The 25,143-nt window shown below is 38.2% G+C and overlaps 2 long non-coding RNA genes across 3 annotated transcripts in view; one reads left to right on the top strand and one right to left on the bottom strand.

The window, feature by feature from the left end:
• The window catches only part of LOC141374090 (uncharacterized), a 42,598-nt gene that overhangs the window by 7,910 nt on the left and 9,545 nt on the right, over window positions 1-25,143 (top strand). The window lies entirely within an intron of this gene.
• On the bottom strand, window positions 5,792-21,877 carry LOC141374092 (uncharacterized). 2 transcript variants are annotated; one of them, XR_012380661.1, is made up of 3 exons: window positions 21,729-21,877; window positions 18,660-18,817; window positions 5,792-6,384 (listed from the first exon to the last, which is right to left on the bottom strand). It is a non-coding gene; the product is annotated as an uncharacterized lncRNA (long non-coding RNA). The 2 variants fall into 2 exon arrangements; XR_012380660.1 differs by lacking the exon at window positions 5,792-6,384 and adding an exon at window positions 15,164-15,269.

Raw genomic sequence — 25,143 nt, forward strand, 5'->3', positions numbered from 1 at the left:
CCCCAGTGGATTTTCCAAAGTCATTGTTCATCTTTTATTTATTCTTTAAAAATAAAAAAATATCAGGGGCACCTGGGTGGCTCAGTTGGTTTGGCAACCAACTCTTGATTTCGGCTCAGGTCATGATCTCAGGGTCATGAGATCAAGCCCCACATCAGGCTCCACTCACTGGGGAGTCTGCTTGAAATTCTCTCTCCCTCTCATGCTCTCTCTGTCTCATGCCCCCTGCCCCTGCTCATGCTCTCTCTCTAAAATAAGTAAAAATAAATCTTTAAAAAATAAATAAATAAATAAAAATAAAGCATGTTTTCCTTTTCTTAAAAAAAAAATTGGTGAATTCCACACTATATCCTGCAATAAACCCATCGCCTTGAAGTATATAGCAGGACTAATATTTAAATACAAAACAAAGTTAAACTAACTTTCTTTTATTTATGCTTAGTTTTGCCTTCTTTCAGAACATGTTTTCTTCAACTATTAATATATAGGTGCCACCTAGTGGCAAAGGAAAAACTTTTAGATGTGAACGAATGATCACAGTGTTTCTGTTGTGTTTACAGATGCATTTTGGGGGGACACACATATATTAATACATAGAAAAGGAATATTTTAAATATGTTGGCACAAAGCACCATATTAAGATATTTGTATCATTTATTTGAATGTGTTACCAAACATCTTGGTGTTTAATAATAGCAAAATAGGTCTTTTTGACCATGAAACTAAGCCATAAATATAAACTACCAAAGTTTGTAAAAGAAAGAAGGAAAACAGACCCACAAGGCTCTTGGATTTCCATGGATTATTATTTTTATACTTATAATTTTATACTGATAAGAAAATTTTATCTAAATGTATTACTGCAATAAATCTATTTTGAATTCCTTTTGGCATTTATAATTAATATCAGCAATCTGTACTGACAGTATTTGTTTTGATTTTAATATCAACAGCAGAAAAGACAACAAATTTGGAATTGATCTTTATGCTTAAATTTTAAATCCACATTGCTGAAGTAAACAATGCTTAATATCTTAATCCTGAGAAATAAGAGTATGTGTCCATTGGCCTAGTTTTAGTTTATTTTATATTTTTTTTAATTTTAAGTTTTTATTTTAATTTCAGTTAGTTGACATACCTTGTTATATTATTTTACCTAGTTTTAAATGAAAGACTTGTGATAGTCAATTACCTCCTGGGACTTGAGCATCATTTAATTTATTAATGATCACAGACACTAATTAGAGTACAACTTACTAGGGAAAGAGACAAACCTGCTTATTTGTTTGTCTGGCATCCAGAGGATAATTAATATTTTTATTACCATCCCATTTCCAGCTCTTTCCAGCTGCTTAACCACTTCTATTGGGAGCATAAATCAGTGCTAAGGATTGGCTCTGCCTTAGCCTGAGAAGCCGTTTCCACATTTACAATTCTCTTGGTAATGCGTTCATCAGTTGCTCCGAGCACCTCCAGAAAGAGCAGGTACTCCTGCTTTGTACTTCCTTCACACTCCCTTCATTGATAATTCCATTATCCTTTTAAAATTATGGTTAGTTTTCTGTAGTTCTCTTCTGCCTAGAAAATCCCCCCAGAGCAAAGAACTGATTTTCTATTTTCAGTGCCGACTCTTGCATATAAGAAGCCCTCAATACATGTTTTTAATATTATGAAAAAATAAAATGAAAATCTATGAAATGATCTCTGAGGATTAGGTAGTTCTCATAGGGAAGCATGACTTATTCATGATGTGTGTACTAAAACCATTTTCAGCAGGAAGCCTGGAGAACATCTCTTGCACCCTAAACTCTATTTCATACAATGGGCAGGTCCTTGTGGACAGGCAGATCCTTATGGGAACTGAACAAAGTCCTTTAATGTAACAAGGAAGCTCGTGGCTCTAGCTTGTTAGGCCACGGAATCATGAGTAGGAACCAACTTGGTAATGCTCACAGCAACAATTCTCCTCTTAAAGAGCACCTGAAAATAACATTTGAAGTTTATCATAATTCTGAAGTTTAAAGTACCTGGTTTGGAAATTTAAACACTTATTTTAGGGACGCTTGGGTGGCTCAGTCGGTTAAGCGTCTGCCTTCGGCTCAGGTCATGATCCCAGGCTCCTGGGACGGAGCCCTGCATCGAGCTCCCTGCTTCTCCCTCTGCCTGCTCCTCCCTCTCCTCCCTGCTCGTGCCCTCTCTCACTATCTCGGTCTCTCTCTCTCAAATAAATAAATAAAATATTTTTAAAAAACACTTATTTTGCCACGTTTCAAGTAGCGTGGGCCAAGTCCTTATCCTGTGCCAGGACTGCTCGGTTAGTTTAGCAGTGAGGAAGCTGAAGTTGAGGGCTACTGAATGGCTCCTGTAGTCAAGGGTGCAAAGCTAACAGATGACTGAAGTTGGAAGCCCCGCACTCCTTGTATCATTGCTCTACTCCGTGAAATGGGGCGGGGGGGGGAGTGAGTATGATGAAATTTCAAATTCAGTTCAGATTATTCAAGGACATCCCTCAGAAGTCAAACTTGGGCAGTCACACTGCATATTGTAATCCTGTCCTGAAAAAATGCTGAGTCTCAGTAATTGATGTCCAAAGGTTCTGTGATAAATTATTTATGGGATGAGACGTTTTTAAAGAGAGACAAGCAGCAGAGTGCCAAACCATGCTAGAATATTCACATCATTAGAGCAGTTTCCTGGCCCCTTTCCCTTTTCTTCTAAGGTGAAAGTAGAAAGCACATTCTGATTGCAGAATTCTTAATTCTCTAAATGAGGAATTGGCTGTCACTAATGGAAGTGGGTGGGAATGGAAAATTGTCAGCGGCTGACGGGTAAGAACCCGAGGGCTGTCACTGGTAGGGGAAAATATAAAATATGGTATAAAAAATAACAGCCGTAGCCAATATCAGGAGGTCAGTTGAAAGCTTTGGGTATAGTGAAGAGTCCAAGTGTAAAAGCTGAGAAAGTTTCACCATAAGGAAAGCATCAGGAATTAGAGGAAGCAAGAACTGAAATAGGAAATGTGTATGAAACTTCATAGAAAATAAGGATTTAGCTAGGAATAAAACTATGTAAAGTGTCACAACTCCTCTGAACACTCATTACCATCAAACCTAGCCGTAAGTAGGGCAAAAGACGGGGAATTTAAATTTTGGTGTACTTTAAAATTCCTTTTTCAAAATAGTTTCCATTGGTCAATGTCATATTTATGTTTTGTCTAGCTTAAACACCCTACCTTAAACCTCACTACTCCTTAAGTTTAAGACAATTTTTTTCTCTATTAATCAACTATTACATTCTGCACTTACCAGGAGAGAGTTGACAATGAATAATACCCAATGAATATATTAGCGTGGATTAGTTTGTCCAGTGTAGCAAAGCTGTTGACTTAGAGAAAAAGAGGGCCTGTGGAAACGGAACAGGATAAGACTTGAGGGGGATTGTATGTGGTGATGCATTGCTGACAGAGGCTGGAGAGAGAATGCTGATTGGTCTAGATTACATACGCCAGACAGATTCACAAGGATTTTACTGAAGTCCTTGAGGTCAAGTGTGTTTTAGAACACAGAATTTTTCAGCATTTAGGTTGTTCATTGTTATTGGCCATTTTTATACAAAAACTGTAGGACACTAAAGTTTAGACTCATAACACAGCTACTTTGCAAACAGAAGATAATCAGTACTCACTAAATTGAACACATATTAGATATGTTACATATGGACTGTCAGGTCATTTAAATCATTTCACTAGGTAATGATCAAACGTCGAGTTTACCTATCCAGGTAGACTGATTTATAATTCATGTCAATGCACCTAAGTTTTTTTTTTTTTTTTTTTTAAGTAGGCTCCACACCCAGCGTGGAGCCCAATGAGAGACTCAAACACATAACTGTGTGATCGAGACCTGAGCTGAGGTCGAGTCAGATGCTTAACTGACTGAGCCACCCAGGCGCTACAAGAATTTTTTCTATTCCATTACCAACTATGCTACTTATTCCTAAGATTACATTTCTATGCACATGTATAAAAATATATATTTATATAAATAAATACATATATACACATTTGTAATTTCATATGACAAAATAGTTCCCTTTGGTGTGCCATTACTGATTGATTACCTATAAAGATGCTTAGGCTAGTGATCATCTAAAAAAGGATAAGAATAATTTATGTTTGGCTTTGCCTTACAAATGTTAATCATACCTTCTACAGTAGATTAACTTAATTAAGGGATATTTGCATGTGGGGGAGAGTGATACATTCAATTAACATACATTTAAAGTAGAGGGTAGGTCCAGTTTGGGAGGCCATTCATTCATTCACTCACCCATTGTGTTTTGTGTACTTCCTAAAATGTCAGGGACTAAGTGCTATAGATACATCTAAGGGTTATATTCAAAATATTGAATCCCCGGTAGGTACTATGGGTATCATTTAATCAGAACAGACACTGACCAAATGACACTATTTTATATATACATAGTATATATAAAAAATAGTCTCTGCCTCCAAGAGGCTTACCATTTCTTGAGGAAGATTGATGAGTTAGAGCTAATGAGGGTAAACACAGGACAATAAAACTTCTTCAAATAATCCACGAGTTGTCTTTTCCCTATTTGTACTCTTACCTACTCCCTAGGTCTAGATGCATTGAAAATTAATAATCCAGAGGAATCCAATCAATCAAAAATTGTTATCTTCAGAACATGATTTAATGTAAAATCATTTTAAGGGATTTTTTAAGAGTTAACTTTTGAGGTTGGCAGCTTTTCTTTAAAAAAACAAAACAAAACAGCATATACATTTCTCATAGCTGCTAAATCATCCATTTAAACCTACCTTAAAGATCTGTTGCTTTCTTTCAAGTTCCCATATTTGTTACATAGCACAGCAAGATTACTGCTTGGATCATATTTCATGTTAAATATGCTTTCAGAAATTGCTATGATTGAAAACCATCAGAAATTGAAGCAAAGAAAATTAGCCCATTTCTATCCGAACCAACCAACTACACTATCTCCTGCCCTACTTGCTATAATTTGAAACCTAGTCACACATGCTCAGAAACAAAGGGGTTTAAGGAAAATTGGTTTTTTGTTAATTTCTAAGACTTAATTGAGCTAGAATTCCTTAGTATGTTGGGCTTTTAAACATTTTCAGGGTACTAATTAAATTACTGATTATTTTTAAATTTAAGAATTTTCCCCAAATGCAAATTTACCCCTGCAGCCAAATATCAGCATATCTATTTTCTAAAAATATCCCCAGATATGGAGGAAAAAAATTAGAAGTCAAGCCCTAATGCATAAACAAAAGCTACATGCAGTGTTAATGGCACTTAAAAATAAAATTAAATAAATTATGCAAAAACACACATACTAGGCACACGACTTAATATGTGTTTCCTAGGTGGCCCACCTCATTCACTGAAATAGATGGTTTTCTTCCTCTATATGTCATTAGGTATTATGCAGCATGGGTGGTGCATTGCAGATGTTGCTTTGACTCCTAATTTCCCCCAGGTGGCGATCTTTTCAAAGAAGCGATGGCACCACCACCACCAGAGAGAATGGAACACCTTACTCACTATGTTAATCTCCACAGGAGGAAAAAAAAAAAAAAAAAAAAAACAATTTGGGACACCTTATGATTTTAAATTCTGTCTCCAAAATCTAACAAAATTGAAGAGATGGACATTATCTACTTTAAAATTTTAAATACATGTTTGAGAAAAGATGTTTCATAAACATTTGTTTGAATTACGCTAAGGTTTTCATTTATTAAGAGGTGACTGAAACATTTTACAGAAATTTTAATTCCTGGACCGTCTTTAACTCCTTTTCTAAAACCCTGCCATTATTATTGAATGCGATGCTTCATTGGTCCCTTTAGATTAGTAATTTTTTTTTCCTCACTGCCCAAAATTGCTCTTCTGTGGATATTCCACTGATAAATAAAGAAAAGTGGGTAAGCAGGGCTAAGCCCACTTACATTTTAGACCCTTCCATAATATATTGAAAAGAAAAAGAGACAATAACACAGAAAAAGAGACTCCCTCGATGTAGATAAAATGGTAGAGAGTAAAAAGGATTCTAAAATTCAGAAAGATAAGACCTTTGCTTTTTCTTCCCACCTTCTTAATCTAATGTATATCTTCTAGGACATTCATCCATTCACACTTGACGTTTGTATATACGGACTTTGCTTTCCTTTGCTTTGGAACCTCACTCTCTGCTTTAGCTTTGTTTGCGTTTAAAATTTTCAGAGCTCCACCCTAGGACTTCAACCTTCCAGAGATGTGGGGCTGGCAACGATGAAGCAGGACTCCAGTGTCTCTCTCCTAAATGCTGTCACAGAGTAATTTGGAGGAACCAATAATCCATCTAAAAAATAGAGAGAGAGAGACTTAAAGTATCAATTAATATTTATATAGCTATTTGCAAGGCAATTTCACAGTTTTTATACACTTTGACACTTTTAACAAACTCAGTCAAAAGCAAGAATGATCACCAACCCCATTTTATAGATAAACCTCAGAGAAATTAAGGTCTGTGATCAGGCTTAAAAATTGGCAACTGTGGGGTGCCTGGGTGGCTCAGTCATTAAGCGTCTGCCTTTGGCTCAGGTCATGATCCTGGGGTCTTGGGATTGAGCCTCACATTGGGCTCCCTGCTCAGCGGGGGGCCTGCTTCTCCCTCTCCCACTCCCCCCTGCTTGTTTTCCCTCTCTCGCTGTCTCTGTCAAAAAAATAAACAAAATCTTTAAAAATAAGTAAATAAAAAATTGGCAACTGTTCGTTTTTCCTTTGTAAGCTCAATAGGTTTTGGCTACATCCAGCTCTTGCCAATGAGAATCAAATCCTGCCCCTGCTGCCTTCCCTTGGCCTCCACCTGCCCCCACAGGGTACTGCGGTATTCAGCAAGAGGAGCTGTTTCAGATTTGAAGTGGTTTGTGTCGGTAGCCGCTGGGAAAGGATTTATTGAACCAACTTATGAGAACCTCCCAACTTTCTAATTGGTGCCCTGAGCAGAGGCCACGAACAATAAAGGTAAGCACTAGAGTTCAGTGCATTCTTAATAAAACTTCTGCCAGAGTTCCATTTGGATCTTCGACAGGGTGACTTCCATCTCTCTCACCATCTTCTCCTTGGCCACTGCTCGAAATGCAATGCCCATCATCCCCTGCTGTCCATCCATCTGTCCTCCCCTAGAGTCCCACTGATGCCCCCTCTCTCTAGTCCTCTCCTCATTGCCCTTCTTCTGTGGTCTTCCTTTGTTACCTCTGGAAACCTCCAGTCAGGGCCAGCTACGTAAATTGTAGGGTCCAGGGCAAAATGTAAACTTAGGGCCCCTTATGTGAGAAAGCAGGGGGAAAAGCTTTTTCCTTTCTTCTGCAGGCTCTTTTTTAAACCAGTCACAGTGGCTTAAAAAAAAAAAAAAGAAGAAGAAGAAGGGGGGGAATCGGAGGGGGAGATGAACCACGAGAGACTATGGACTCTGAGAAACAAACAGGGTTTTAGAGGGGAGGGGGTGGGAGGATGGGTTAGCCTGGTGATGGGTATTAAAGAGGGCACATACTGCATGGAGCACTGGGTGTTATACGCAAACAATGAATCGTGGATCACCACATCAAAAACTAATGATGCAATGTATGCGACCGAAGCCCTTCTACCCTTCTGTTCTCCGTCTAGCAGGCACCTGAACACTATGCAACTTTCAGTGATCACTTGATTGCCTCCAGAGCCCAGGCTTCCTCTCCCCCAGAAACCCTGCCATCCCCCTAGCTCTGTTGGAAATCCATGCCATAATAGCCATTTCACGGGCCCTTGGCCTCAACCCCAATGGCTTTCACGTCCACCTTGTCAATTTTGCCATCATACCTCAGTCTTGCCATAATCGGGAGCCACAAGTCCAGTGATATCTTAAATTCTAACTCCCTGTTCTTTGGCAAATTTCTTCTCTTATTTTGTTCTCTAACCCTTTGCTCTCATAAAGAGAAGTACAACTTTTTAGGGAAGAGGAAGGGATTCTTTGGATGGAGTAGAAATGAGGTTTTGATTTTTGGCTTGAGGGTTTTAAATTGTCCCATATCAAATTGTTTCGTGTTTCCCGTTTCACAACTTTTGTAGCTGATGTCATGCGCTTTTCATTGTGTTATCACATTTCCAACTGTTTTATACACATACACACGGACACACAGATGCATACACACACAATTTCCATTCTAGAAACATGAGGAAAGAAAACACACTTTCTTCTCTACTCTCCATCCTGCCAACTTTCCATGGAGGCTCACTACACATTTTTCTTTGATTTCACTGAGACTCTCAGACCCTCCAACACTCATTTTTCTTTCACCCTGCCAAATCCTTTCTGGCTTCATTTTAATCAGTAATATGTCTAAATTTCATGATCTATTCCTTGACCTTCTTTCTTACAAATATCCTCATATCCTTTGTTTTTCCACTGAATCAGCCCAGAAAACCAGGAACTCAGGGTCACTAGCAATGATTTTAAAAATAGTACTAAGAGTTGCAAGCTTCCTAGGTTTCATCTTGGTTTTACCTAATTGAATCTTTACAATGATCTTATGAGGTGAATATAATTATCTCCAATTTACAAAGAAAGAAACTGAGAATTGGTGAGGCTCAGTAACTTGTTCATGTTATTTCTGAAGTTAGATGTGTGTTTCCCAAATGTTAGTGTGTGAAAATATCCAGAGATCTTATTCAATAAGATTTCTGGGTCCCACCCTAGAGATTCCGATTTGGGAGAGTTTGCAAGTGGGGTATAAGAATGCACATATTTAACAAGCTTCCCAGATGATTCTGTAAGGCTCAGTTGGGGCTCCCATAATTTTCCTTTCAGCAGGTTTTTATTTGAACTTCCCCTGAAAAAGAGAGACTATCTGGAAGGGGAAGGCACCTTGGGAAGCCCTCCCTTTCCCTTTTGGGCCCTGACAGCCCTATTATTGTTGCTTTCTTGCAAGCAAAGTGAGATTAGAAAGATCTGTGTCTGAAACCAAATTGACTTTTAAACATAAATCATACAAGGAGTCATATAAAATACCAGCTTTGTCAGTCAATTATATGAAAAATAGTCTTATTTAAGTTATTGATTCAACTTGAATGTACAGCATTAGTTGTTAGCAAGTCAAATGGTTTTTCTCTTTGTGTTGATTCCTTTTTTTTTTTTTTTTACTGATTTTGACCACTGTGACTTTTAAGAAAATTCTTAAACAGTATCTATAAACTATTACAATATTACTACTTCTGACCATAAGAAAGTAAAGCACAAGGGGACATGTACTGACTTCTTTGTATAATTATTCACATAGGGATCATGAGGCAGAGGAAAAACATTATAAATCTTGTTAACATGAAATGTTATAAAAACATCTTATAATTAAACATGTGATTTTTAAATACATGACTACCAGAAACAGCCAGCATTTTTCTTTGTTTGTTTGTTTAATAACCTATGATTTTTCTGGCTTGTTAATAAGCTCTACATTATAAACAGTATTGCCTTTGAAAGTCTGGGATTCTACATGCATTATAAGATGTTTTGCCTTCCCATAATTCCTATACTTGCACGTAAACCTGCTTTAACTGCATTCATAGTATTCAGTGTATCTGAAGAACCTCTGAAATGTTATATTCCACTTTTTCCCCTTCTGTCAGTGGCTGCTTTATTAGATGTAGACAGCTGGGATAGCATATGTTTCTTTAAAAGAAACCTTTAAAATTTAAAAGTTGAAGAACACAGTTTTTATATCCACCCAAAAAGTAGGGTGAGTTTTGCTTCTTATGAGATTTGAGACATCTTAAGAAATTTCCACACCGACATGTCAGAAGCCTTCCTCTACACTTGAAGGAACACTGTAATAAGAATTAACCCCAGAGATGTTTTCATTCATTTTTGGTGCAGTTTCATATAAATCATTTAAATTAATGGCATTATACAACTTCATTTGTAAATCAAAGTTGATAACACTTGCATTGTTACCTTAGAGTATATATTTTGAGACCAAATGGAGTAACAAAAGTAAAAACATATTGATAAAGGTGGGGAGCAAGCGAGGGGAGAAAGAGTGTTTATTGGTCATTCATTTTGTGTCAGGCACGAGGCCAAAGACATCACATATATTTTTTTCATTTAAACTTCACAGTCTCTTCTGTAGGGTAGACATATTAATCAATATTTTAAGGACAGGATAGTAAGGCTCTAAGAAACTAAGTAATTTGCTTAAGGCCAAAGAGTAAGTCTTGGAGCCTCAATTAGCACATTGCGTTGGTTGCATCTTCCGCAAAGATCAAGAATGCAGCCACTTCTCCCCACCCCCACTCTTACTACCCTGGCATGAACTACCACCTACCCGTGCTTGCTTAGACCACTGCAAAAGCTTCCTTCTCATTCTATTTTTGCCTTTGTCTCCCTACAATCTGTTCTTAACACATAAGAGGGAGCCTTTTAAAATTTGTCAGATCATTCACACCTCTGTTCAGAACCCTCATAGAACTTCCTAACTCATTCAGAATAGATGCCAAAGTCCTTAATGAGTCATAAACCCCTATGCATTATCTGGGATCCTACCTCCTATTATTTCTTTGGCTTTGATCTCTGACTCTGTTCTTGCTCGCTGTGAACCAGCCACACTTCCCTCACCTCACTCTGTTCTTCAAACACTGTAGTCAATGCTCCCTCTTGGGCTTTGCCATGGGACTATTCTCTCCCACAAAAAATGCGCTGTCCCGAGCTGCCTACTTGTGTCTCCTCCTCATCTTTTCCAAATATTTGCTCAAATGTCACCTTCTTGATGAAGCCTTACCTCAATTACCTCATTCCCAACCCCCACCCTGGAGCTTCCTCTCCCTTGCCTTATTTTCTCCTTGCAACATACCACCATCTGCCACAGGGGGGAAAATATTTTGACAGCTTCTCCCATTCCTCCACTAATAGATAAACATCGTGAAGGGAGGTACTCTTCTGTGTTTTCGCCTTTGTATCCCATCTCCCAGTGTCCTGAAGTTGAGTTCCTTTCTTGTAATTGCTCTTGGATGAAGGAGCTCTGCCTCACCAAGGTTAAGTACCTTCCCTGGGGAAGCCTCCACTCAGGGACTAGTGAATGACAGTAGGAAGGACCAGACCCCTTGCCACAGTCTGGGGCAATGCGCAAGGGCCATCCAGCTCAAGAGCTCTCAGGAGACAGGCTGAGGCCTTTTGCAGAACCATGTATTTACAATTCATCCTGTCACTCTGCCCATGCTGCAGCTTTCACTTTTTTCAAAATGTTCCTGAGAGCACACCCCAATAAACATCTTGCAAGCAAATCTCCATCTCAGACTTTGTTTCCTTGAGAACACAATCTATGCCCCAGCACCAACAAAAATCATGCCATATAATAGGTGCTTCAATAAATATCATTTCAGTAAATAGGTGAATGAATGAATGAATGAATGAACTAAGATAATGGTTAAGAATCTGTATTCTGGAGTCAGAAAGATCTGCATTGAAATCCCCACTCTGCCTCTTAATTCCTGTGACGTAGACTTACTTACTTACTTAACAATTAATTTTCTTCATCCATGAAAGAGATTATAATAGTACCTTTCTCAGAAACTTTTTTTTATTATGTTATGTTAATCACTATACATTACATCATTAGTTTTTGATGTAGTGTTCCATGATTCATTGTTTGTGCATAACACCCAGTGCTCCACGCAGGATGTGCCCTCTTTAATACCCATCACCAGGCTAACACATCCCCCCACCCCCCTCCTCTCTAGAACCCTCAGTTTGCTTTTCAGAGTCCATTGTCTCTCATGGTTCATCTCCCCCTCCGATTTCCCCCCCTTCATTCTTCCCCTTCTGCTCTCTTCTTTTTCTTCTTCTTCTTCTTCTTTTTTTTTTTTAACATATAATGTATTATTTTCTCAGAAACTTTGTTAGGATTAGATGAGAAAAAGTGTATAAGGCTCCCATCCTAGTACATGGAACATTTGGGTTTTTAACAGATGCTGTAAAAATAATTATTACTGTTACTATTTCTGCAAGAAATGTAGTCAACTTCCTATTTCAAGAGTTATTTCTTTCTATAGCTTGATTGAAATCTATTACCGGGTGAGAATAAGAAAGACATAAATGGAGACACTTTTCTCCATCATCCTGAAGGAAATATATGTGAGAGTGAAGGTGAGAAATATGAAAATAGTCATGGTGGACACAGGTTAAACAGATTAAACAAACTTATAGTCAACAGTTTCTTGATTAGAAAAATAATGGAATATACTGGTACATATTATACTTCTGTTAGAGTGGTTAAAAGGGCAATTAGTCTGGTCTCTGTTTCTAGACTGGATTTAGTTAAGCCAGTCAAACAAAGCCTTTGGTCATCTAAATGACTCGAACAGATATGCATGAAGGAATATTTCAAGATCTCTCACTAAAGTTTGTTCCCTTGGTACCATCAGATTCTCCTTCAAATAACTTTTAATCTGTTTTAAAAATTTTAATCTATTGCATCCAGTTTTGGCTACTATACGAATGCTGGACCACTGATCCTGGTCTTTTGAGCCTCAAATACAATACTTTAATTAATCAATGAGTTATTCACTGAGCCTTGTGCCAAATACTAGGCTGGGCTTCATGACAAGTTCTAATTCATGTTCCTCATTGCTGTTCTCTGACCTCTTTGGAGGCCCAGAGTCCCTTTCATCTTTTCTAATTGTCTTATTTTCATTTTTGTAGATCTTCTTTGAATGAGCTCCAATTTCTCTACAACTCTCATAAATACTTCAGGAAAGGCTTGATTATTGCCAAATATGGGAGAAAGATTACTACTCATGATAAGCTTGTCATACTCCTATTAATATACTCCAGCATAATGTTAGCTTTTTAAATAATTGCTTTAGGCTGCTGAATCATCCGATTCGTGTTATATGATGAATTTTAAGCCATTTTCCCCTCAGTACTTGAGCACACAAAGTCTTTCTTAAATCAATTGAATTTGTTTTTTGTTCCTCACTGTACTTTCACTTACCCTTTTACATGCAATCGTAATTTCTTACAGTTGTGTTTTCTACATATTCAAGTTAAATTCTCATTTTTTTCAAAAATTGGCAATTCTTCCTATACTCTTCCTAGCTTAGTTCAATTCAACCCAATATTTGGCACCTATTATGTGACAGGAATTGTGCTAGATAGATATTATGGCCATAAAATAGTTAAACACGGACCTGATTAAGAAGTTCTCAATATAGAGATGACAGAAAATTCCAGGTGCTGAAATAGGGAAATGCATTCCTTCAGAGGGAGGTCACTCGGTGGCTTCCTGGGGAGGTAACACTAACTTGAACTGTAATGATTAAATGGGAATTAAGTAATGAAGAAGATAGGAGCCCAGCAATCAAGGCAAAGCATATTTACTATCCAATTAAAAGTTTAGAGATTTAAAATAGTAAATGTAGGTGGGGATTATAAATAGCTTCTCATCACTAGTACAAAATACAAGCTGAGGAATGGTGAGAAATTTAATAAACATCATTTCAAACTAAGGAATGAATAAAATATTATATGATCTTTGTCGGTCTAGTGGTTAATCACGCTAAACATTGATCCTCATTATTTGCAGAGGCCATGTTTATGAATTTCCCTACATGATAAAATTTACCTGTAACCCCCAAATCAATATCCAGGTGCTTTTGTGGATATTCGCAAATGTGTGCAGAATGATGAAAAAGTTAAGTCAACCAACCCGCACATTCCTAGCTGAGGCCAAACAAGATGACTCCTTTGCTTTCTTATCTCAGCTCTCATGCTCTAAGCAAGTATCTTTTTTGAGGCCTACTTAGTGCCATGCACTTTTGTATTTTGTGTTTTGGTGATTTTGCTACTTAAAAATGGGCCCTGATGTTTACAGCAGCTTTATCAACAATAGCCAAACTATGGAAAGAGCCCAGAAGAGCACTTGTGATGAGCACTGGGTATTATACATAAGTGATGAATCACTAAATTCTACACCTGAAACCAACTTTACCATATATGTTAACTAACTGGAATTTAAACACAAACTTGAAAAGAAAATTAAATAAATAAATAAAATGGGCCCAGAGTGTAGTCTGTATTGTTCGCTAGTGTTCCTAAGTGCAAGAAGGGTATGCTGTGTTTTATGGAGAAGATATGGATGTTAGATAAGCTTCCCAATTCATAAGGCTAAACTAACAAGAAGTGAGCTCCATCTCCAAGCAAAATCACGGCCTTGCCTAAACTTCTAAATTTCCTCAATAGGAAGGGTAACTTCTGCCCTCTCATTTCATGGTTTAAGGGCATTGTCAGTAGTGTCAAGCCATGCTTGACTTTGAGCTTTGTCACCAATGAAGTCCCGGAGGGAAAAGTATCTGCAGTGAACAGGTGCCAACCACATATAATTCTTCCAAAGCGGGCATGGACTGAATTTGTAGGCATTCGATGAGTCTTGTATTGATGCTGCATATAATAGCAGCACTGTTGATGATGAAAAGCATGAGCAAATGTTGCACATTCACCTACCATGGAGCAGCTGCACCCAGGCTAGGAAGAATACATGCCTTGAGGTCATGTTTGAAACAATGAAATCAATCTGATGCTTAGCCAACTGTTTCTTCACCCATGGCACTGTACTAGGATCAGTTACGGACAACACAGCCTCTGTCCACAAGAAGTTTACAATCTAGTGAATTTTTGAGGGTATGACAATTGTTTACTATAATGTATATTAAAGGGATGCCTAGGTGGCTCAGTCGGTTAAGCGGCTGCCTTCAGCTCACGTCATGATCCCGGGGTCCTGGGATCGAGTCCCACATCTGGCTCCTTGCTCAGCGAGGGGCCTGCTTCTCCCTCTGCCTGCAGGTTCCCCTGCTTGTGCTCTCTCTCTGACAAATAAATAAATAAAATCTTTTTTTAAATTTATATTAAAGAGACATAAAGAGAAGGGATTAAAGTATTACAGAGTTTTAATGGTGATCAAGAGCATACCTGGTAGCAGGGAACAGAATATGTAAAAAAAGCTTTGAGCTAACCTTGGAAAGAACATGTCCAAAGTCAGGAGAGTATAAGGCATTCAAAGAAGAAAGCATCCGACTTACTTTGGAGTACAGACTCCGTAAAGGTAGGAAACAGGAGAGGTGACTAGAAAAGCAAGGTCGCACTCAAAGTCAATCCAGGTTTTTGAGCAGAGGAATTCTATGAGGAGCACTCCACTTTAGGAAGTTTTATCTTCTGGCAGTGAGCTGGCGGAGACACAAGAACAGTTCAATCATTCTGGATGCAGTTCCTGAGAGAGATTTTGAGGCCCACGGGAAGGTGGCGGCAGGAGAAGTGGAAAGGGGGCAGACATGGCAAGTTTTGTAGAGCTTGCGTACATAGAAAGCAGAGTCTTACAGACTGGGTTGTACTGGCAGAATGCATGAGTCATTCATGATCATAGGAAATTCAGAAGCAACCAACTGAATTCCATTTTATAAAGTTTAAAAGTATCAACAGATACAAAAGTGCAAATACACAAGGGGGTAGTGAGCACACTGGCTATGGGTCATGAGAGTAATTGGAATGGGATTATTTGAAAGGCATCAGCTTAAAAAACAATCTTAAGTCCTATAAAGTGAAAATCCTTTCAGGATAAAGTGAAAACAATCAAAATATAGGTTGTAAATGTAGAAATGTGTACATAAAATATACAACATAAATGTGTTTGCATGTGCTGTTTCACTGAATTCTCGGTGTCATTCTGTGGGTCAGTCGTTATAGGGTGAAAAAAGGGGGGGAGAACTCTTTTATTTAGAAATCAGGAAGGAAAAACTATGAAAAAATACCCCCCTCCAAAAAAAAAAAAGGAATAAAGGAAGAAAATGAGGCTGGAGGGTAGTGGAAAGGACTCTTAAATTTCAAAGACTCTTTCTTTGCTTTGCCTAAATTCAGGTGCCTATTATTTATTTCTGATCTACACTGTTAGACTAGGATTCTCACTGGTTTTCTGGCCTTTCTTTCAGTTCATCATGCTCCATTCATCTGCTAGAGAGATCATGAAAATGTCAGCTGTAATGTTTTATTCCTCTGCTTAAATACCTCCAGGCCCCCCCCTTTCTTATCACAACATTAAAGCCCCCTGAGGCCTCATTCCCACCACCCTTGGCTCCAACCTCACTCTAGGGCACTTGGCATTATTCAGACCCAGCAATGTGCGTTCAGATCCATGAAACTTTTCTGGTGTTGTTATTTCTGCCTACAAGCCTCCCAAAGACTCCTAGCAAAATTTTATTTAGCCTACAAGTTCCAGATCAGATGCTTCTCTGCTTTCCAAATGTTCAGTCCCATGATGCTCAAGTAGCCAGCCCAGACTAATGTTGGATTAATAATTTCAGCTAACTCTTTGTGCTCTTGGGAACCTGCCAGTACTGATTCCTTTCAAGGTATTACATAAAATTAAGCAACCAAACATGGAATAACTCTAGGTTGGTTGGTTGGTTGGTTTGCTTTTAGCAAAAATATTAGGACACTTGTAAATTTAAAGCCCTATCTATGTTAATACCAGAGTAAATTTAATTGAAACCTGCCTTGGGTGTATATGAAACCTACCAAATCGTAACTAACATTTTTTTGCATCCGTACCACCTAGATGAATGCAGACATAAAGTATATCATGAAGAACAGCAGCTTCAATAAATATCTGCTGCAGACAAGGGTCTGCTTTAATGTATGTCTGTTGTGGAAAAGATGATAAATTGTGGTCTTTCAATCAGTCCTTCTTTATTACATATACACAACCGGATTATAAACATTGTCCATAAGGTTATATTTGAATTTCAATAATAACTATATGAATATGAATTTATAAAATAAAAACAGTGTTTAGTTTGATTCCTTTGGGGCATGACTCAATATGCAGTTTCGGAAGCACAAATTGAACGTTTAATTATTACTCAGTGGTTGTGATCTTAAAGCCAGTTGGCTGTCTATCAATTGAGTTCTCTAAACAGATAAAAGGGTTTACTTACTGAAGACACAACACAGGCAAGAAAAACTTTGAGAGCTTCAAGCCATTAAAACTGCATTTCACTTTTACCCTTTTATTTTTTTTTAAGATTTTATTTTCTTATTTGAGAGCGAGAGAGAACACGACGAGCAGAGGGGCACAGGGAGAGGGGGAAGCAGGCTCCCTGCTCAGCAGGCAGCCAGATGTGGGGCTCGATCCCAGGGTCCTGAGATCAAGACCTGAGCCAAACAGCAGGTGTTTAACCGACTGAGCCACCCAGGCACCCCTCACTTTTGTCCTTTTAAAAATTTCTATGAGATCCAGCATCTACCATTCCATAGCAGAGTCAACACAACTTTCCAGGCTTTACCACCAAGCAAGAGTTCTATGCGCTAGGCAAAATATAATGCAAATATGTATTAAAAATAGTTGAGTTACTGAGGACAATTTGTACCTTGTACTTTCCAAGAATTTTTCCAAGATAGTTTTGTTCTTGTTGTTACAGAACTAGGCAAAATTAAATAAATTTGATGGTTTGAGGAAATAAACTTTCCAAAAAGCAAGGTAATTAAAATAATGCTGAGTCTTGAAGAAATTTTGATAGATGCATTATTTCTGCGTTAGAAAAATTCTCAACTTCAGACCTTAACAGAAATTCTACTTCATCTTTCCTTCAGACCCTCTCATCCTCTGCTTTGTAGAAAATAATATATTATATGTTAAAAAAAAAAAGGAAGAAGAAGAAGATAGCAGGAAGGGAAAAATGAAGGGGGGGAATCGGAGGGGGAGACAAACCATGAGAGACTATGGACTCTGAGAAACAAACTGAGGGTTCTAGAGGGGAGGGGGTGGGGGGATGGGTTAGCCTGGTGATGGGTATTAAAGAGGGCACGTTCCGCATGGAGCACTGGGTGTTATGCACAAACAATGAATCATGGAACACTACATCAAAAACTAATGATGTAATGTATGGTGATTAACATAACATAAAAAAATTAAAACAACAACAACAAAAAAGACCTCGGCACTGTGGCATAGTATTAGGCACTAACCCTTTCAGTATCAAATAGATTTCCAATATCACCAAAAAAAAAAAGTGTTTCCAGTCAACCCCATCGAAACTATTGCTTTTGTCTCATACTATTTGTCCACCTAAATTTTTTTGTCATTTCTGTTATGTAGATAAGCAATTCCAATTATACCTTTGCCACTTAAAGAACCCATTCTGCACTGACTCATCCCACTTTATTCCTTTTCTCCCCAATGCATGACGGGTAAAAGAAATAAAAATAAATAAAGAAATCTCACTTCTCCCCAAACCGTTTGGAACCCCTTCCCTTTATCATCTTTATTTGTCTTGCAAAAGAGAAATTTTTCTATTCTGCCATGACTTTATTTTTTCTCTAATGCCAAACTAGAAGGGATGGCAGGGTCAACTTTCTCTTTGCTTCACACTGCTACTTTTAAGGACATTTAAAATATCATGTTAAACAATATATACTTATCAGATCAAATCCATCTTATTTTTCTGTATCACTCTTTTAGAATCACTCTTGGCACTATCCCCTCACTTGCATGTTTCTCCGTCAGCTTGTTCATGGCGTCAGTTTCATCTGCTGAAGCACCCAAGTTCCTTAAGACTACTTACCCGTGCAGAATTACTGTCTCGTGGCTCATCACGCTGGAAGTAACCATTAGAAGTAACCATTAGAAGTCATATCTCCTGTGAGATCTCTAACTCTGCACCTTCTCTCTTCAACCATAGGTTACTTTCAATTTAATACTCCCACTCAGCTGCTCTGCAACCTAATAAGCAAACATATAATTAAAGCATTTAGAATCCTACAACAACAGAGGTCTCTATAGCAGTAAACTTTTTCCTCTCCTACTAAGCTTTTGGCTCAATTACTTCAGTACTAGCACAATCAAAGCCCTCATCTTCCTGAAACTTGTCAATTCCAAATCAGAATTCCTTCCTGCGAACCACTGCCTAAGTTCCCCTAACAAGCCCACGGAGTAATCCTGAGAAAGGATACAGAACCATGGGGACCTAAACAATTACAGAGTCTTGCTTTCCATTTTTAGCTGGCCTTTGCCACTGTCTGGTGCTCTGATTATTCATGTATAATTAATTTCCCAGTGAATTTTCTATACTTCCTAGTCTATGTCTGCTGAAGGGTTACTGGAAGTCCTCTATCTCATGAGTCCTTCAATCCGCATAGTTGGCATTTAGATTTATTTTATAGAGATGAGTCTATTTTCATAAGCAATCAACACTAAGCCCTGAGATGCTAACACTATATGAAACTAGAGGAGGCTGGGGCCCAAAAACAATCCACACCAGAAGATTCTAACACATGTGAGGGTGGGGCAAAAAAGGTTACAGTCAAGGGCGCCTGGGGGGCTCAGTCGTTAAGCGTCTGCCTTCGGCTCAGGTCATGATCCCAGGGTCCTGGGATAGAGCCCCGCATCGGGCTCCCTGCTCCGTGGGAAGCCTGCTTCCCCCTCTCCCACTCCCCCTGCTTGTGTTTCCTCTCTCGCTATGTCTCTTTCTGTCAAATAAATAAATAAAATCTTTTAAAAAAAAAAAAAGGTTACAACCAGTGTAGTCCATGAAGGCAAAGAGCTTGAGAAATTTCCAGTCTGAGAGTAAGGGACTAGAAGTATTCTAGACCATCAGTATGAGGAAGGAGATTCAGTAAGGTCAAATAGATCCACCTTGAGGGACCTGGTGAGAATCTGAAAGCCATAGAAAAGGGATCTGAAATATAATCTTGGGAATATAGAATAGGGACAAGAAAAATTAGGCTTCAGAACTCAACTCCAAAGAAAGTGAATGCGTTATTAAGCATAGCCTGAGACATAGGGCTCAAAAGCAAGAATGATCTTGATGCCAAATAATGTCTTCTGAGGTCAGGACCCTAGAGCTAAACCACTCCCAGGACACAGAGGGTGAACTAGATCCACAATAAGATGGAAATAATCCAGTGGTGGGAGCCAATGGGAATGATAATAAGAATGAAGAAGTGAAGAGAATCGAGTCAAATAGCATCTTGGCACAGATTATTTTATCCTCTTCTCCCCATGTCTTTGCATCAACATATATTTGTATCTTTTTAAAAAATGTTCTTCAGATTCACAAGAGAAAATTCCTCTAAATAAAACTGTTTTGTTTGGTTGGTTGGTTTTTCAGACAAGGCATTTGATCTTGAAGAGTTCATGGAGGATTTCCTAAAATATTTTAATTTTCTCTGTTTAAGAGCTGTGTCTTACACCAGTATGGACTCATTATGATTTCAGTTATCCATGCATATGGTATTTTAAGGTCATATTACTAAGTGGAAGACAACCGGGAACTTACTATGTATGATATTGTCATTTTACTGATGTAGGATGAAAGATGGTCTCAGTTTAGATTCATTGAGTAGCTCTTATCCTGAGAATAGCTGTGGTTTCATAGGAGTTCCTCTTTTTGTTTGATTTCTAATACTTGTTACCATTCACTTGGATTAGAGTATCAAAATTCCTCTGCATAACTAGAGAGGCTTGTTGGAAGGTCATGAATAGCAAAAAATGGATCAAAATTATAGGATGTCCCTGTGTCTCTAGGAACTAAGGCTGCAAAAGCCTGTCAACTAGTCTTTAATTTGCAAGACCCACAGTATTTTATTAAGAAAAATAAAGGTTACATCCATCTGGATTATAAACCACCCCTTTTTACTTTCTTCTAGAACACTGTTCTTACAGTGCTCTTTCTGGCAGTCTCTATGGGGTCCTGACTTTTCCTGCCTTCAATTTCCTCTAGTCTCTGCCTTTTTAAAAAAATTAAATAAAAGTCTCTTTTTTGTTTGTTTGTTTGTTTGTTTACTTGACTGTGCTTCCATTTTAACTCTCTCCTTCCTCTTTCTTGGCAACTTCTAGGTCAAGCATTTGCCATTGGCAGACAATCTTGAAGAAATCATACTAACTCATTTCAACCTATATCTTTGATATAAAAGACATGGGGTAATGAACCTTAAATGTCTTCTTGTAAGAAAGTTCTTTAATTCTAAAAGTATATTTTTAAAGATTTGCAATTCTAGAGAATTTTTATAACTAAAAACCTACATAAGAGATAACTTGGTTAAACTTATTTTATAAAGGAGAAATTAATTATTGTTTAGGATACAGTATGTGACTGAACAATATTTTTTCTCATTAATTTATATTTTTCCAATTCATAACATCAGTATACAATATATGAGCTACTAAATAGGGATCAGTAGCCATTATTTTTAAGAAAATAAAGCATAATTCTGTAAATATATATAGTGTAATACCATTCTATCAATATTATACTTTTTTTCAAGGTATCTGGTATTTAATACACCCTGTAATTGCTGCACTAAAACTTCAGTTTGAGAAACGTGGGCATCTATTGTGCATGTCAATTATGATAACAGCAGGTATAAGCTATTTTGATGTATTTACTCCTTAACGGGGTAGAACAGGGAACCAAAGAATGTGAAAAATATCCAACATGTACACAGCACTTACTACATGTTCAGATAGTGTCTTATTTATAAATAAATTAATATATGTATATGTATGCATGTGTGTGTGTGTGTGTGTGTGTGTGTATATATATTTTATATATCAACTTATTCAGTCTTCACAACAACCTTGGGAGATACCTATTTTAAAGATGAACAACCAGAGGTTCAAAGAAGTCAAGTACCTTGCCCAGGTATGTGGAAAATTTGGAATTCGAATACAGGCAGTGCTTTCTTCTGTCTCATGTCAGGATCTTCTTTTTTGTCCATCTCCCAGCTTTGCTTGTCTCTTTGCTTGATGAACTTGATGGCTCTCTCATTTCAGCAAGATGGCCACCTATGATCCTGATGGGAAGATACAAACTTTCCCTTATTTCCAGGTGAAAAGTTCCAGGAGGGAAAGTAGTCAGGCTAGCCTGATCTCTGTGGCCAAGAAAATGTGGTGCTGTGATTGGCTAGGTTTCAGTCACTTGACAAGTCTTTACCCGGCAGTGATCCATCCCACTAACACCACTTCGAGATAGGTATTAATTTTAAAAATAACAATCTTTGAAGTGGATTCTAGAGTGGGATAAATGAGAATTGAAAACTGTGAGAAATGAACTTACCCTGTTCTCTATTTTTATTTTGTTTTGTTTGTTTGTTTCTGGGGACTGTCATTCAAAGCCAAATTTTGAGAGCCAAAGAGAATCCCAACCAAGTTCCTTGAGTTCTCAGTTAATTCAGCTGACACAGCTCTTTTCATCTGGCCCCAGGAGTTCTTGTGGCCCTAAATCTTTCATGGCCTCAAAGAATAAGCTTAGTATAGTGTACATGCCTCTAAATATATTGAGAGAGAGGGGCGAAGGAAAGAGTTTTGGTATGCCTTATGTTTCTTACCTGATGTTTTCAGAATAAAAACTTAGTGAAGAGTTGTATTTTTTTCCCCAATTTCCTTAGACATCAGACTAATGTTTCCTTGAGTGGAAAATGATAAAAAGACAGATTTTTATCATAGGATGCTTGGGCTTTACACATTTTATTATTTATGTATTATACAGTTTACCAAATTCTGTTTGCTCAAGAATGCTGTACTTATGAAATAATTATGTAAAGAACTCAGAGCATAAGAAAGACATCACTGTAGGTCTTTTTCTTTCCTGTAAGATTAGAAATGGGTAGAAAAAGGATCAGTCATCAGCATTCCTTTCCTATGTCTAATCTGCTGTATGCCACTTCCACCTACTTGCTCCCAAAGTTTTTAAAAACAGTAAGTCCAACATGATGCCAAGGTCAATGGTTTACAAAATATGGTTTCCCAGACTAACATCATCACCCTTACCTGGGCACTTAGAACTGCAAATTCTGGGGCCTGACCCCCAGACCAACTAACTGAATCAGAAACTCTGGGTAGGTGGGGCCCCAACAATGTTTTAACAAGTCCTCCAGGTGATGCCCATATATACTGACCTAAAAACCACTGTCAGAGGGACTTTGTCTCTCACTTTTGCAGGGCCTCCTTACCTCCTTACCTTACCCTTTTGCAGGGCCTCCTTATCGCTCAGTGATAATGGACTGCATTCTTTACTAATTAGTATCCAAACAGAAATTTATACCAGAGAGTTAACAATCGATTCCATATGATTCTCTTCTCAAACACAAAATGTATCATCAACTCTTGAACAGAATTGGGGAAATATTTCTTGGCTTAGATATTTTGTGCTTGCCAACGACACTCTGATTTGACATCAATACTATGTTCTTCCCTGCATCTTGCTTGTGGTATAAGGTGTTTATCCCTTTGGGGACTGCTATGGTCTGCTTCAGTGGCTGATCCAGGGGGTCAGAAAAGAATCCAATGGGATTCTTTTCACAGTTTGATTTCTTATTGGGTGGAGATCCCAGTTTGTCCTTGCACTGCCCATGTAAAATATAAACATGAAAACAGTGAAATAAATTATCGAGGGCCATTTTTGGTGACTCCTCTGGGCAATTTTCAGGAACGCCTTGTGAAGGCACTATTCATCATTTTTTTCTGACAATATGTCTCTAGTGTATTATTCATAAATATTTGATTGACTTGCAGGCTAGAATCTCCTAGTAGATGATGTAAGATGCCATGTTTTTGTACCAACCAGTTGGATCACCACTCATAAAAACCAGTGTACACCAGTCCATTGATACAGTGTACTCAGCTTAGACTCAATATACCACAAAGCCCCTTGGTAGACAGGCAAGCCTTGTTGATTCAGGTAGGGTTAGTTTTGTTATAACAGTTGAAGTTATGCATCATTATGCATTTACCCCCTAGTTTTAAGAGGGAGTCCATACTTACTCACCTAAGTAGCTTAATAGCCTGACAATGCAGGTAAGTAGTTCAACAATGTATACTTTTCTGCTGTAAAAGACAAGCATTAGCCACATATTTACATTAGGTTTATATGACAGTGTCTATCTATATCCATTTATTTTGGCTACAAATCATACTCAGTTGAGTCTCTCCAAGAAAAAAACATTGAAGTAGAACATAGGAATCCATTTTCCAATGTCTTAGCTAGGATGTCACAGTGTTTTTATTGCATCATTCAAAAACTTATGCAAGAGTTCCTTTCAACGGGGAACTTGGGGTATAGAAGTCCCTGTTGATACACAGTTCATGAAACCAGCTTTTGAGCACTGAATTATGTTACAGGCATTGATTGTAGAGCTGAAGGGATGCTCTGAAGAAACATCCCATGGGAAAACCTGGAGTTGGGATGTGCTTGGCAGTATACCAGACACACACTTGGTGCTTGGAAGTCTGACAGTGCTGACAGTGGGTGAGTGCTGTGGATGGTGTTCCTATCAGGTGAGCACCATGTAGGCAGTCTTCTCATGAGGACTTAGCTCCCACACAGCTCCTGTCATTCAGACAATGCTTCATTCCTTGGAAACTTCTGGGCCTCAGCTTTACTCATGTGTTTTCTCTGAGCTTAGGGCTCCCAGCATTTAGGCTTCCCTCCATGTTCTTCCTTTCTTCCCAGACTGTCTTGGCATCCTATACAAACTCCTTATTTACCCCTTTATATAAAAACTCTCTTCTCTCCTATGTCTCTTTTTGGACAATTATCTGTTCAAACATGAACCCCAATTATTATTAACAACAAAACTGCCTCCTCCTCTCCACTAGAGGGCAGTGAAAGCTCAATCTTCCTAAAGACCATTGTTTGGTATCCTGTGGGTAGTCCTGGGGCTCTCAGGTGTCTTTAATCAGATGTCTTGGGTTTTAAAATGGGTGAGGAAGAGGGTGTTCAGGAGTAGGAATCAGAAGCAATATAAACTTCCATTTTATTTGGAGAAATACTTAATTCCTGAAATCTAGCCAATGGGCTTTTCTACCTGCAGCCAGTGTATGAACAAAGAAAGCTATGGATGGCCTGAGTGTGCTATCAAAGGATTCTGAGTGCACTGTATGAAAACTTCAGCCAGTGTGCTACTTAGATATTGGCTGGAGCACCCTCCCTGACCACAGTCATCTTCTCTCTGTGAGAGCCCTGGCTTGCTGAGCTGTCAAGGATATAGCAAAGGGTCCCTTGACTCCAGGCTGACCAGGCGACAGTGACCTCTGTGGCCTGACTTGAA

This window comes from Callorhinus ursinus, unplaced genomic scaffold (genome assembly GCF_003265705.2).
Source record: "Callorhinus ursinus isolate GAN/ISIS: 27379988/994484 unplaced genomic scaffold, GSC_fseal_2.0 scaffold14, whole genome shotgun sequence".
NCBI classification, from domain to species: domain Eukaryota; kingdom Metazoa; phylum Chordata; class Mammalia; order Carnivora; family Otariidae; genus Callorhinus; species Callorhinus ursinus.